The 13850-nt window shown below is 43.2% G+C and overlaps 1 protein-coding gene across 4 annotated transcripts in view; it reads left to right on the top strand.

Moving 5' to 3' along the window:
* Positions 1 to 13850, top strand: part of LRCH1 (leucine rich repeats and calponin homology domain containing 1) — a 259404-nt gene that overhangs the window by 148155 nt on the left and 97399 nt on the right. The gene's annotated exons all lie outside the window — the stretch shown is intronic.

Genomic DNA, 13850 nt, shown 5'->3' on the forward strand with positions numbered 1-13850 from the left:
CCACCCTCCGCCCTCACTCCCCACCCACTGTCCTCATCCATAGGTGCACTATTTTTGTCCAGTCTCTTCCCGCATCTCCCACACCCCTTTCCCCCCAAGAATAGCCAGTCCATTCCCTTTCTATGTCCCTGATTCTATTATAGTCAACAGTTCATTCTGTTCATCGGATTATTTATTCACTTGATTCTTAGATTCTCTTGTTGATAGATGCATATTTGTTGTTCATAATTTGTATCTTTACCTTTTTCTTCCTCTTCCTCTTCTTAAAGGATACCTTTCAGCATTTCATATAATCCTGGTTTGGTGGTGAAGAACTCCTTTAGCTTTTCCTTATCTGTGAAGCTCTTTATCTGACCTTCAATTCTGAATGATAGCTTTGCTGGATAAAGTAATCTTGGTTGTAGGTTCTTGGTATTCATCACTTTGAATATTTCTTGCCACTCCCTTCTGGCCTGCAAAGTTTCTGTTGAGAAATCAGCTGACAGTCGTATGGGTATTCCCTTGTAGGTAACTGAGTTTCTTTCTCTTGCTGTTTTTAAGATTCTCTCTTTATCTTTTGCTCTTGGCATTTTAATGATGATGTGTCTTGGTGTGGTCCTCTTTGGATTCCTTTTGTTTGGGGTTCTCCGCGCTTCTTGGACCTGTAAGTCCATTTCTTTCACCAGGTGAGGGAAGTTTTCTGTCATTATTTCTTCAAATAGGTTTTCAATATCTTGCTCTCTCTCATCTTCTGGCACCCCTATAATTCTGATGTTGGTACGCTTGAAGCTGTCCCAGAGGCTCCTTACACTATCCTTGCATTTTTGGATTCTTTTTTCATTTTGCTTTTCCGTTTGGGTGTTTTTTGCTTCCTCGCATTTCAAATCATTGACTTGATTCTTGCACTCCTCTGTTCTGCTGTCGGGAGTCTGTATACTATTCTTTATTTCAGTCAGTGTATGCTTAATTTCTAGTTGGTTCCCCAATATAACATCGAGGGTCTCATTAGTTTTCTTGTAGATCTCATTAAGTTTATCGGCGGCTTCTAAACAGTTCTTGAGAGACCTTAAAAGTGTGGTTCTGAACTCTATATCTTCCATTGACAATTTTGTCCTGTTTCTTTGTCTCCGCATTTTGTTATGCTTCCTTGATGCACCCCCTAGTGGTCTTTGTTCGTGGTCTTATAGTTAAATCTTGATTGTTGTAGCTAATTCCAGGGAGGGTTTGACCTCCAGGCCAAGTGGCTATGAGAATCAGCTGTGTCTGCAGTGAGAGAACTTCTGTCCTCTAGGGAGGTGCTAATCTAGCCTTTGCCTGAGGCTATCCGGCAAATGCCTGTGTGCAGGGCTTGGGCGGGGCGGTTCCACACAGGATCAACAGGGTGGGCCTGAGAGAGCAGTTATGGCGGCTCTCAGTCCTGTCCCCAGGGGCTCTGCCTCTCTGAGTCCCAGCACCCACTGCAAACCTCGGAGAGAAAGCTGCACTCTCTCTGACCGAAGCCAGACAGTCCCGCTTCTCCCGTTTGAGTCTGGGTCCCTAAAGACTCGCCTGTATCTGGAGCTCAGAGTCTGCGACTCCTTCCCGATTGAAAACGCCAGCCGCGCCCTCTGCCGCCAGCCCCCTCCGCGCACTCCGCACCTCAGAATTTGACTTCAGCACTGCGCCTCCTCTGAGTGTCCGTATGCGTTTCTCTTTCCTCCTAGTTGTAGGGCTTCCACTCAGCCAGCGTTCCAGTGGTTCTGGGTGATGTCCGTTCTGTCTTTTAGTTTCACTTTTGAAGTAGTTGTTCAAAGCAGCAAACTCCGGCGTTAACCTATGCCGCCATCTTGGTTCTCCCCTCTTCTCTTTTTTTGGTACTACCTATTACCATGCCTTAAAATAGTGTTTTTTAGAACACCAGTTTGTAAACACTGACTTAGAAGAATATGTATCACTCAGAGAATCCTCCAGAACTCATGCCTAAAAAAAAGATGAGGTTAAAAAGTATGTATCTTCATATGTCATATTCAAAGGCCAAGTAATCTGTATGTACTGAATGTATTGAAAGATAAGCTTAAATAGTAGAAAAGAGAGAGGCCCCGGAAATACTATAGCATAAAGTGTATTTCATAGAGCTGACATTCAGGCTAATTTATTTTTTATTTAGCGTCCTTTAAATATACATAAATATTCATTTGTTCCTGCTGATTACAATATGTAATTTATTTCAAAAAAAAAGTTTAGTACTGAAGAATACGAAAAATATTTCAATCGCTCACCAGTAATCAGATTTAACACTTGTTAATTTTTTATGACATTTGCTCAAGGTGTTTTTCTTTTTCTTCCCAGCTCCTTTCTTTACAGGATTGAAGTTTTCTTGGAGGGTGTGGAAGGATTTTTCCAGACTTTCTGAAAAAAAATCTTCCTGGCTTTTTGGTTACATGCTTTCCTGCTCACTCTTTTGTCTGTTTCTGTTTCTTCTCTATTCCAGTGCCTGGATGTCTTTTCTATTCCTGCACCTTAATGCTGAATTCCCCAAAGCTCAGCCTTTGACCCTTAAATACTCTCTTCCAGACCTCATGTCTCATGTGTCTCAGATATATTCTCATTTCTTTGATTAATTTGAATACTAATTCTCATTTTCCCAAATGCCTAAAATTTAGTTTCTCCTGAATATCTATTGACTCCTCAAAATTCAATGTGTGCTAAGTCCATTTTCTTCTCTCTCAAATGAGCATATCTTGGATCCTTGTTCCTGCCCATGTTCATACTGTTTTCCTCCAATACCCCATTTTGGAGTCTTATAAATGATTTTTGACCCCTTCCTCCTTCCCTTTTTATATAACTCAATCATTATACTACTAATTTAGTGTTTCATTGCCTTCTGTTTGGAATTCGGTGCCCTCCTACTAGTTTCTTGGTTTACCTTCACTTTTTATTCCAAAGTAAATGAGAGGAAGCTGGGTTGTGTTGAGGGAAGATCACAGACTTTGATCTGAAGCCTGAACCACCTGGTTTCAAATCTTAACACAGAGCAACTCACTAACTAGGCAACTTGGAGCAAGTTATTTAAATTCTCTGAACAATGTCAAGTTTTGTGTCTGAAAAGTAGGAGGTTTAATGTTTACATTACAGGATTGTTGTGAATATGAATAAAATAATTGTCTAAGTGTCTAACACACGGCCTTATCCTATCTAATAAAAGAGAAACATGGTAATTAGTGTACATCCGCTACCCTTCCCATTGGCTAATCAGGGTGATATGCAAATTAACTGCCAGCCAAGATGGTGGCCAGCAGCCAGGCAGCTTGAAGCGAACATGAGACTTGCTTGCTTCAGTGATGGAGGACTCCAACGTTCCTCGCCTGCCTTGCCGGCCTCTGAACTTGTAGTTTTTAGAAACATTGTTACAAATATAGAAGCTAAACTAAACCCCAGAAACCTGCTTTCAGCCAGCCAGGATCTCAGAGCTGGAGTGGATACAGTGTTTTGATTATAGAACCCAAACAAACCAGATACCTGCTTTCAGCAGCGGAAGCCTCAGAGCTGGAGCCAGAGCTAAAGCTGGCCCAGAATTAAAAAAAAAAAGAAAAAAAGGAGCGGTTGGGAGCTTCAGTCACCCGCCAGCCTGAAAACAGCCCTCAGCCCCTCACCCAGACTGGCCAGGCACCCCAGTGGGGATCCCCACCCTGATACAGGACACCCTTCAGGGCAAACCAGCCGGCCCCACCCATGCACCAGGCCTCTATCCTATATAGTAAAAGGGTAATATGCCTCCCAGCACCGGGATCAGCGGAGCCGAGAGGCCTCCCGGCACCGGGATCAGCGTGACAGGGGGCAGCGCCCAAACCCCCTGATCGCCCTGCAGCTCTGTGTGTGACAGGGGGCGGGGCCACAGCCTCCTATCCGCCCTGCTCTGTTTGTGACAGGGGAAGGTGCCCCAACCCCCTGATCAGCCCTGCTCTGTGCCTGATAGGGGGGAGCTCCCTAACCCCCTGATTGCCCTGCAGCTCTGTGTGTGACAGGGTGCGGCGCCCCAACCCCCTGATTGGCCCTGCTCTGTGTGTGATGAGGCAGAGCCATAACCTCCCCATCAGCCCTGCCCTGAGTGTGACAGTGGTGGCGCCCCAACCCCCTGATCGGCCCTTCTCTGTGGGTGACAGGGGGCAGTGCCCCAACTCCCCTATCGGCCCTACTCTGTGAGTGACAGGGGGGAGCTCCTCAACCCTCTGATCGGCCCTGCCCTGTGCGTGACAGCGGGGAGCTCCCCAACCCCCGATGGGCCCTGCTCTGTGCATGACAGGGTACGGAACCCCAACCCCCATGATGGGTCCTGCTCTATGCGTGACAGGGGGTGGCGCTGCAACCTCCCCATCGACCCTGCCTTGAGTGTGAAAGGGGGCAGTGCCCCAACCCCCCAATCGGCCCTACCCTGAGCGTGACTGAGGGTGGCATCGCAACCTCCCGATTCGCCCTGCTCTGTGCATGACAGGGGGCGGTGCCCCAACTCCCCAGTCAGCCCTGCTCTGAGCCGACCAGAGGCTGCACCTAAGGATTGGGCCTGCCCTCTGCCACCCGGGAGCAAGCCTAAACCAGCAGGTCGTTATCTCCCGAGGGGTCCCAGACTGCGAGAGGGCACAGGCCGGGCTGAGGGACCCCCCTTCCCCCCGAGTGCACAAATTTTTGTCCACCGGGCCTCTAGTCTATAAATATAAAAGGCTAAGTGGCTCACCATCCATCCGTCCAACAGTCTGACCAACCGGCTGGTACATATGATGCACTGGAAATTTAAAAATAAATGTTGACTTGCTCATGTGCGATACATATAATGCTCTCGGAATGGATATTATTGAAATCCCCCTTGAAATGACTTGTAACGGATCTATTATGAAGTTACCTTTGGAAATAGTATATCTATAGATAATATTAAAAATATATCTAAATGTGCGATTCTTTGTCCTAAAAATGAGCATGTTCATAAATTAAATGAAGAAATCTTGGATATTTTCGATGGAAATTTTTCACACCTTAAGATTTTCACACTTTGAGTGATGATTCCATCGATTCAACAGATGATGCCGAAAAGGAAAATTTTCCCATCTAATTTTTTAATAGTGTTACTTATTTGGGAATGCCGTGTCATAAATTAAAATTGAAAGTAGGTGCAATCATCATGCTACTGAGAAATCTTAATAGTAAGTGGGGTCTTTGTAATGGTACCAGATTTATTATCAAAAGATTGCGGCCTAACATAATCAAAGCTGAAGTATTAGCAGGATCTGTGGAAGGAGAGGTTGTTCTGATTCCAAGAATTGATTTGTCCCCATCTGACACTGGCCTCCCATTTAAATTAATTCAAAGACAGTTTCCTGTGATGCCAGCATTTGTGATAACTATTAATAAATCACAAGGACAAACTCTAGACAGAGTAGGAATATTCCTACCTCAACCCATTTTCGGACATGGTCAGTTATATGTTGCTTTCTCTCGAGTTCGAAGAGCATGTGACGTTAAAGTTAAAGTTGTAAATAGTTCATCACAAGGAAAATTAGTCAAGCACTTTGAAAGTGTTTTTGCTCTTAATGTCGTATACAGAGAGATATTAGAATAAGTTTAATCAATTTATCAGTCATTACTTTTATCAATATTGTTTTTATGTCATTTTTTTGGTTTTTATGTCATGCCTATGTTGTTGTTATATTATGTTATTGTTTATTAATCAATTTATTATTTTAATATGTATTTTACAAATTTTCTTTCATCTCTGACACTTCTATTATAGAGAAAGGGCGAATAGTGATATTAAAATATTTCTTCTAATTAATTTCCTTTCAGTGTTCACGAATCCATGCACTGCTCCACTAGTTTGTAATAACTACCCAAGAATTGTTTGTTGAATTTGTTGAATCAAGTTTTGTGGCATGTCATACGAATTACAATCTGGGCTAAGAAAAACAGTGGCAAAGGTCTGGTATTTGAGTAAAGTAAGTGGATTTTTAAAACATATTTTTATTGATTTCAGAGAGGAAAAGGGAGAGAGAGAGATAGAAACTTCAATGATGAGAGAGAATCATTGATTGGCTGCCTCTTGCACGCCCCCTACTGGGGATCAAGCCCGAAACCTGGGCCTGGGCCCTTAACAGTGGTTCTCAACCTGTGGGTCGTGACCCCTTTGGCGGTCGCCTAAGACCATCTTGCATATCAGATATTTACATTACGATCCATAACAGTAGCAACATTACAGTTATGAAGTAGCAACGAAAATAATTTTACAGTTGGGTCACAACCTGAGGAACTGTATTTAAAGGGCCAGAAGGTTGAGAACCAACCGAAATTGAACCCAGGACCCTTCAATCCACAGGTCGATGCTCTATCCACCAAGCCAAACTGGCTAGGGCAGTAAGTGGATTTTATAATATTGTCAGTAAAGGGGATATGCTACTGGTTTGTATAAGTATTAGAGCAGTTAAGTGGAACTGAGTTATCAGTGGCTGTTAAATTACATGATAGAAGCATTATGAAAGCTCATTTCTTTGGAAGGATAAGTAGAAATAAGAGGATATACGTAGACTTATATTAGTGCATGTCAGTCTATATTACACATTCAAAAATTCTTAGAAATAGATGAATAATAATGTTTAGGCATCTTAATTTTTATTACATTTTTTCTCATTAATTCATTGTCCATGGGTACATGTTGATCTGAGTGGCCTGTTCTGATTTAAATCAGTATCAATATCCCTTTCCTTTTTTGTGAAAAATGAAATGTTAAAGCAAAAAGTATAATTTCATGGCTTTGGTGGAGTGGCTTGGAGGAAAAGGCAGGTAAGGAAGGTGTAACTTCCTGGTAAAGCAAATTAGAGTCTATTCTATGTGAAACATGGTTCCAGGAAGTGGGGGAATTATCTTCAGTGCTAAACATCTTTCCTAGCCATTTACTAGTAGTGATGGTTTTTCTATGTGCCAGCAATTATGTTTTGCACACTGGTATTTTCCGGGACGTAAGGCTCAGGCCTCTACAGTCTTAATACTTAAAATCCAAAAATATACATTGTTACTTTAGAAGGGGTTTGGCAAATTCTTGCTAGTATCGGATATTGAGTTCTCTTTGAATATTTGATTTTGAACATTTAACTTCCTTTTAGAATGAAGAACATAATACATGTTATAGAGGAAATTAAGAGTAATAGTTTTTAGAGCCTTGTCCTTTAGCAATTAGAAAAACTTTTAGAAAAAAAGAGAAGGAATAACTGAGAATGGGCGAGTTTTCAATAATCACACTTTGAAATGTAATTTCAAACAGACATTGGTAGTAGTGATTGCTGACCGTTAGGGGTATAGAAATGGAATATTTTAAGAAAGGGCTTGTTTATACTCAAGAGGAGACTGATAGGCTGTTACTGTGGGAAACCAGTTCAGTTTCAGTAGCCAAATATGGTGCAGGTATGCACAGTGGAACTGCACAGGGAAGTACCCGTTGCAGCAATTTGCATGAGTTCTGAGGTGCTTTAGACACTCACTTTGTGCTTCTTGCTTTTCTTTCAGTTTCCTTTTCTAAAGTTGACTCTGCCTTCTCAAAACATGGCCTGTATGTCTGTGTGGAATGGGTTGGTATAGTGTTTAAGAACAAAATTCAAAATTCAATACTGTGTTCTAGTTTTGAAACATTTTAAATTTTCAAATGATTGTCATACTCAAGTTGTAGGTAGCATAACTGCTTTCAAAGTTAAATTTAAACATAGACTCCCAGATTTTATGCATATACATAATCTCACTTGAGATTAATAATTTCATGTAAAACATGATTAAAATTATATTTATAGCTTTTCTATTTATGAAATTAAAATTGACCAAAACACGACCAGGCAACATAAAACAATGCTCTTGTTGTTGGTGATTGTCTCAGACATATGATGGTGGTGGGAATGAAGGGAGAAGGCTGGCGATGCAAGGGCAACCAGTAGTCATTAGGGGAAACAAGGGTGAGACATGTTGCCTGGCTGGGTTTTCTAGAATAGACCAAGCAAGAAAAGGAAATGGTTCTCTATGGATATGGTTCACTGTTGTATGTGCATGAAGACAATTAACAGTCAAGTGTCATATACAAAACAGAAAAGTTACTCTGCCTTTAACAAATGGTGAATAGGGCATGCAAAAAGAACATGAAAACACAATTAGGTGAGGGATCCTGTGAAAAAGGAAACTTACTTGGCTACAGTAATAATTGCTCTTGGCTATAGGTCCTGTGCCATGCACAGACAATTAATGCTATTTAAGCAAACAATAACAGTAAGTACTACATACTTGTTCCTTCCCCTCCCTGGCGGAGACTAATATAGGGTGAGCTGCCCAGGCTGTCAACCAGGAAATCTGGCCTACTTTTTCTGTGTCCCTTCAGATGTATGCTGTGACATTTTCTTAATAGAATTGTGATCTATTCATCATTACTTGTTTCTCTTTGGAATCCAAATTGTAAATGGAGGTGGTGAACCTTAGATATGCATGGTTTCCTCGAGAACTGGTGGGATCCTGAAATTAGAGATGATGGATAAAAAAGTTATCCATGTGGTTGTAACTAGAGGCCTGGTGCACAAAAATTCATGCACTCGGGGGCGGGGATATGGGGGAAGGGTCCCTCAGCTCGGCCTGTGCCCTCTTGCAGTCCAGGAGCCCTTGGGGGATGTCTGGCCTGCCTTTGTGGGAGGTGACTGGCGGGCTGATTGGGGGACCAAGCCAGCTGTCAACTGGCCGGCCCCGCCCCCCATCACCCCGCCACTGCCACCAGTGGCCTCCCTCTGCAGGAGGCCACCAGCAGGCCGATTGGGGGGATGGTGCCATCCCCCAATCACCATCCCCTCCCTCTGCCCGCTGGCACCCACCTTGGCTGGCCTGGTACCCCCTGCTCATTGGCTCCGCCCCCCGCTAACCTGTCATTTCACTGTTTGGTCAATTTCCATATTAGGTTTTTATTATTTAGGATGTTGGTTCTCCACATTTGAAATAGTTATAAGGTTTGTTTTGGCCTGAAAGTGTATAGCCTGGTTCTCCTCAGTATGCCTTAGAATAATGATCTTTATTTTTAATTGATATGTTTTCAATAAGTGAAATATGAAACCATATTCTAAAAGTGACTGAAATTTTAGCAATTAGGAAATAAAAACCACTAAAACCTAGCTAAGCACACATATGCTCTTTTGGTTACCTCCCTAATAGTTGGCAACATTAATGGTTGGGCTTGATTTAATCTTTATATATGGATTTAGTGTGAGTTTATTTTTGTATAATTATTATTAGTTACTAGAGGCCTGGTGCACAAAAATTTGTGCACTCGGAGGGGGAAGGGGGGGTCCCTCAGCCTGGCCTGTTCCCTCTCACAGTCTGGGACCCCTCGGGAGATAATGACCTGCTGATTTAGGCCTGCTTCCGGGTGGCAGAGGGCAGGCCCAATCTCTAGGTGCAGCCCCTGGTCGGGCTCAGAGCAGGGCTGATTGGGGAGTTGGGGCACCGCCCCCTGTCATGCACAGAGCAGGGCAGATCGGGAGGTTGCAATGCCACCCTCAGTCATGCTCAGGGTAGGGCTGATTGGGGAGTTGGGGCACCGCCCCTTTCACACTCAAGGCAGGGTCGATGGGGAGGTTGCGGCGCCACCCCCTGTCACACAGAGTAGGGCCAATCAGGGGGTTGGGGAACTCCCCCCTATCAGGCACAGAGCAGGGCTGATCAGGGGGTTGGGGTGCCTTCCCCTGTCACGAACAGAGCAGGGCGGATAGGAGGTTGTGGCCCCGCCCCCTGTCACACACAGAGCCGCAGGCGATCAGGGGGTTTGGGCGCTGCCCCCTGTCACGCTGATCCTGGTGCCAGGAGGCCTCTCGGCTCCGCTGATCCCAGTGCTGGGAGGCATATTGCCCTTTTACTATATAGGATAGAGTCCTGGTACATGGGTGGGGGCTGGCTGGTTTGCCCTGAAGGGTGTCCTGGATCAGGGTGGGGGTCCCCACTGGGGTGCCTGGCCAGCCTGGATGAGGGGATGATGGCTGTTTGCAGCTGGTCACACACCCTTCAGGGTGGAGGTCCCCACTCGGGTGCCTGGCCAGTCTGGGTGAGGGGCTGAGGGCTGCTTTCAGGCTGGCGGGTGACTGAAGCTCCCAACTGCTCCTTTTTTTCTTTTTTTTTTTTTTTTTTTATTCTGGGCCAGCTTTAGCTCTGAGGCTTGGCTCCAGCTCTTAGACCTCGGCTGCTGAAAGCAGGTATCTGATTTGTTTGGGTTCTATAATCTAAACACTGTTTCAACTCCAGCTCTGAGATCCCGGCTGGCTGAAAGCAGGTTTCTGGGGTTTTGTTTAGCTTCTAGAATTGTAACAAGGTTTCAAACTGCAAGCTCAGAGGCCCGCAGCGGCAGGTGGGGAACATTGGATTCCTCCGTCACTGAAGCAAGCAAGCCTCATGTTCGCTTCAAGCTGCCTGGTTGCCGGCCTCCATCTTGTCTGGCAGTTAATGTGCATATCGCCCTGATTAGCCAATGGGAAGGGTAGCGGAGTGACACCAATTTGCATGTTTCTCTTTTATTAGTGTAGATTGTATTTATTATTATTAACCTACTTTTGCTCACTCTTATAGTCCAGTAGAATAAAAAATACATATGATGCCCTGATAATAAAGTCACATGTAACAATATAGCATGCCTTCATCATCACATACTTTAGAGGAAATAATTCCCTAATAAACCAATAATAAATTGTCAAATACTAAGTTTGAAAACATTAATAATATGTGCCATATTAATAAGTGCCATAGTCAAAATACACTAAAATAAGACTCTGCAAAAGTAAAACCACAAATAAATGACCTGGCTTGTGAATTTCTTAATTTAAGAATTAGATTAAGTGATACTTGAAACCAAGAGAAATTTAGGCTATCAAAATTGTTCATACTATGTTGAGCTGCCTTGTTCCATCTTGGAATTAGGACAGAGACAAATCTAATGGAGAGTCATTCAACTGAGAAAGATAGAAGACAAGCATTAACAGTAACTGTGGTAAAAGCCCACTGCCTGCCTTCCTCTCCTCATTGCTCCCTGTGCCATCCTCTATGCTGATGGGCAGGGAGACTGATGGGATGCTGGGTGAGCTTGGCTCTTTGATGGCAGGAAGTTTCTGGCCACCATGACTGGATCTATGATTTCTACTACTGAGTGAGTGGCCCTTTCCCCCCACTAATTTACTCTTTTGTAATGAGTGAGTTAATTTTTTATTTTGTTTTCAGATATGGCTCACAGGCTAGATTTGAAGGTAAATGTTACTTTATTAGACACTAAATGGCCTTATTTTTACACATTCTTTCTTCAAAGGGGTATTTATAGGGCTCAGGCCCCCAAGAGACTAGTGGGAGGGTAGGGTAGTGGATTTCAGCCTGAGGTACTTATTTGCTTAAGAAAAAATGCCAGATGAGTGGTTTCAAAAAGCTCAGGCTGCTGATGTGGGTAGAGGATTAAAGGGAACAATTTCTCTTCTCCTTTATAAATACCTGCTGGAGAGCTAATGGGATTTTGTGTGCATGTGTATTTCCTTTTTCAATTGGGGAAATTAAAAGTCATACTGGAACATCCTGTGATAAAATATGTGAGGTAGAGGCTGAGGGAACAGATAGATGCAGTAGAAGAAATGTGCCCCAGGTCTGTGGCATGTTGTATTATCACCAGACTTGGCATGTTATTGGTCTACTAGTGATTAAATACAGGAATGTGTGGGGCATAAATAAATACCTATCTCATCAGCAGCTCTTAGCATAAATAGCACTCTTTCCTATCAAAGAAACTAAATGCTTTCACAAGCATAAATTTTATTTTATTTTCAATTAGTACACACCCTGGAAGAATTTCAGGCTATTTCAATACTCATGCTTCTGAATAAACAGAGCCTTCATTGCATTACTTAAATAGTAAGATAAATGCCTCTCCAATTCAAAATCTGTTAATATAATTAGGTGCCTGCATTAAGGTAGTGAGACTGGGAATAGTTTAAATCTGAGTTTCCAAGATAAGAAAAAAAAGGAAAGATCTCAACTGTAATCGTTGATTCTGTGGAAAATAGGAATGTAGAAATTTTGAACATAATTATCTTTGTTCTCAGTATTATCTCTTGAAAAGGAAGCTTAGTATAGCTCAAATAATACAATTATCTTATTAACATTTTAATTTACCAATCCTCACTTTATGAAATTACATATTAATGAATATTTTATAACCATGAATTACATCCCAAATTATTTACTTGCCACCTTTTGATGAATTGAGTTCTCTTTTCAGGAGGTAGTGTCTTTGAAGAAAGCTCTCCCAGTAGGCACCAGGAAGCAGGGCCTCTCCTTCTCTATCCAGAAGGCTTCTGTGGATGTGACAGGGTGCAGGAGGGGTTTGAGAGGACAGACAGACAGGCTAGTAGTCTTAGATTCTCCTACCACTATCCCCAGAGATCAGGAGAGAGGGCCAGGGTGAACCCATCACCCTTATTCTCGCCTGCCATCCTAACCAGGAGGGAGTGAAGAGCTAGCTGGTCCTTCTAGTGCCAGGAACACCCACCCCCACCCCCATAGGGCTCTCAATCTCCTCTCCTCTGCTGGACCCTCATAGAGAAATTTCTCTCATTCTTGTGCTCCTCTCTGGGAATAGCTTTCTCTTTGGGCCTGGGCAGTAGTGAGAAGATGTGGCCGTATCTTTTCTTGCTAAAACCTCATTACTTGGGCATTGGAGACCAGGAGCAGGAGAGGTGTTAGGGTGGTTACAACAGAGTACCCATATTAGGAAGGTTCTTTCAAGAGAACACCTGTTTTTTATGAGCCCAGTAGTTAGAGATACCCTTTAGCTAACCAGATCGCTCCACTCTCATATGGTATGGGGGAATGAGAGAGTAAAACCTTTACACATACAGAAAAATGCCCAGATCATAAATGTACATCTTAATGAATTTTCACAAAAGAAGCATCCATATAACCAGTATCCAGATGAAGTTTATTTTTTTATGATACTAGAGGCCTGGTGCACGAAATTTGTGTATGGGTAAGGTCCCTAGGCCTGGCTGACAATCAGGGCCGATCTGTGGGGCGACTGCTGGGGCAGTTGGGGGCGGTTCCTGCTCGCACCCACCTTGGCTGCCTTGGGGCCTGTGGCCTTGGGGCACCTCCTGCATTGAGCGTCTTCCCCCTGGTGGCCAGTGCACATCATAGCAACCGGACGTTCTGCCATTTGGTCAATTTGCATATTAGGCTTTTATTATATAGGATCTGTTTCCTAATTATAAAAGCACTTTGTAGTCATTTTGGAAAATTCAGCAAAATGTAGTAAGGAAAATAAAATCCACTCATTGTGCCTATTCCCCCCCCAAATGATCACTGGTAACAATCTATGTGTTTGCAGTCCATCTGTCTGTCTCATGCCCTTGCACACACCGATGTTATATGCACCCATAAATACATGCATACAGTACCACAGCCTCTGAAGCTTTACACACACAAGTTCTAAGTAGGTGCAATCCATGACATACAACAGAGTTTTATATTTACTGTCTGGTTGTTGACTTCATCAGTAGCATGGCCAGAAAAGAAAGGGAAGCTGAAAACCATCTGTCTCCTTACTTGATACCAGGAAAGGGGCTGCTTGTGTGGGAGGAGATAAAATAAGTCACTGCCATATATGTGTGGATGATTCTTAGACTTCATTTCTTCAATATTTTCCCACCACTCAGAAAACTCAGCAATAATGATTTTTTTAAGTAGCTCTCTTGCACATACCTAAGCAAACAGCCACAGTGAGTCAAAACGTTGGAAATTGGCTGGTGGTTTTGTGAGTTGCAGGAAAATGATCTCTCCATTATTACTAAAATAGGTGAGACAATGCCTTC

This window comes from Myotis nattereri (genome assembly GCF_964212035.1).
Source record: "Myotis nattereri genome assembly, chromosome: 2".
Lineage (NCBI taxonomy): Eukaryota > Metazoa > Chordata > Mammalia > Chiroptera > Vespertilionidae > Myotis > Myotis nattereri.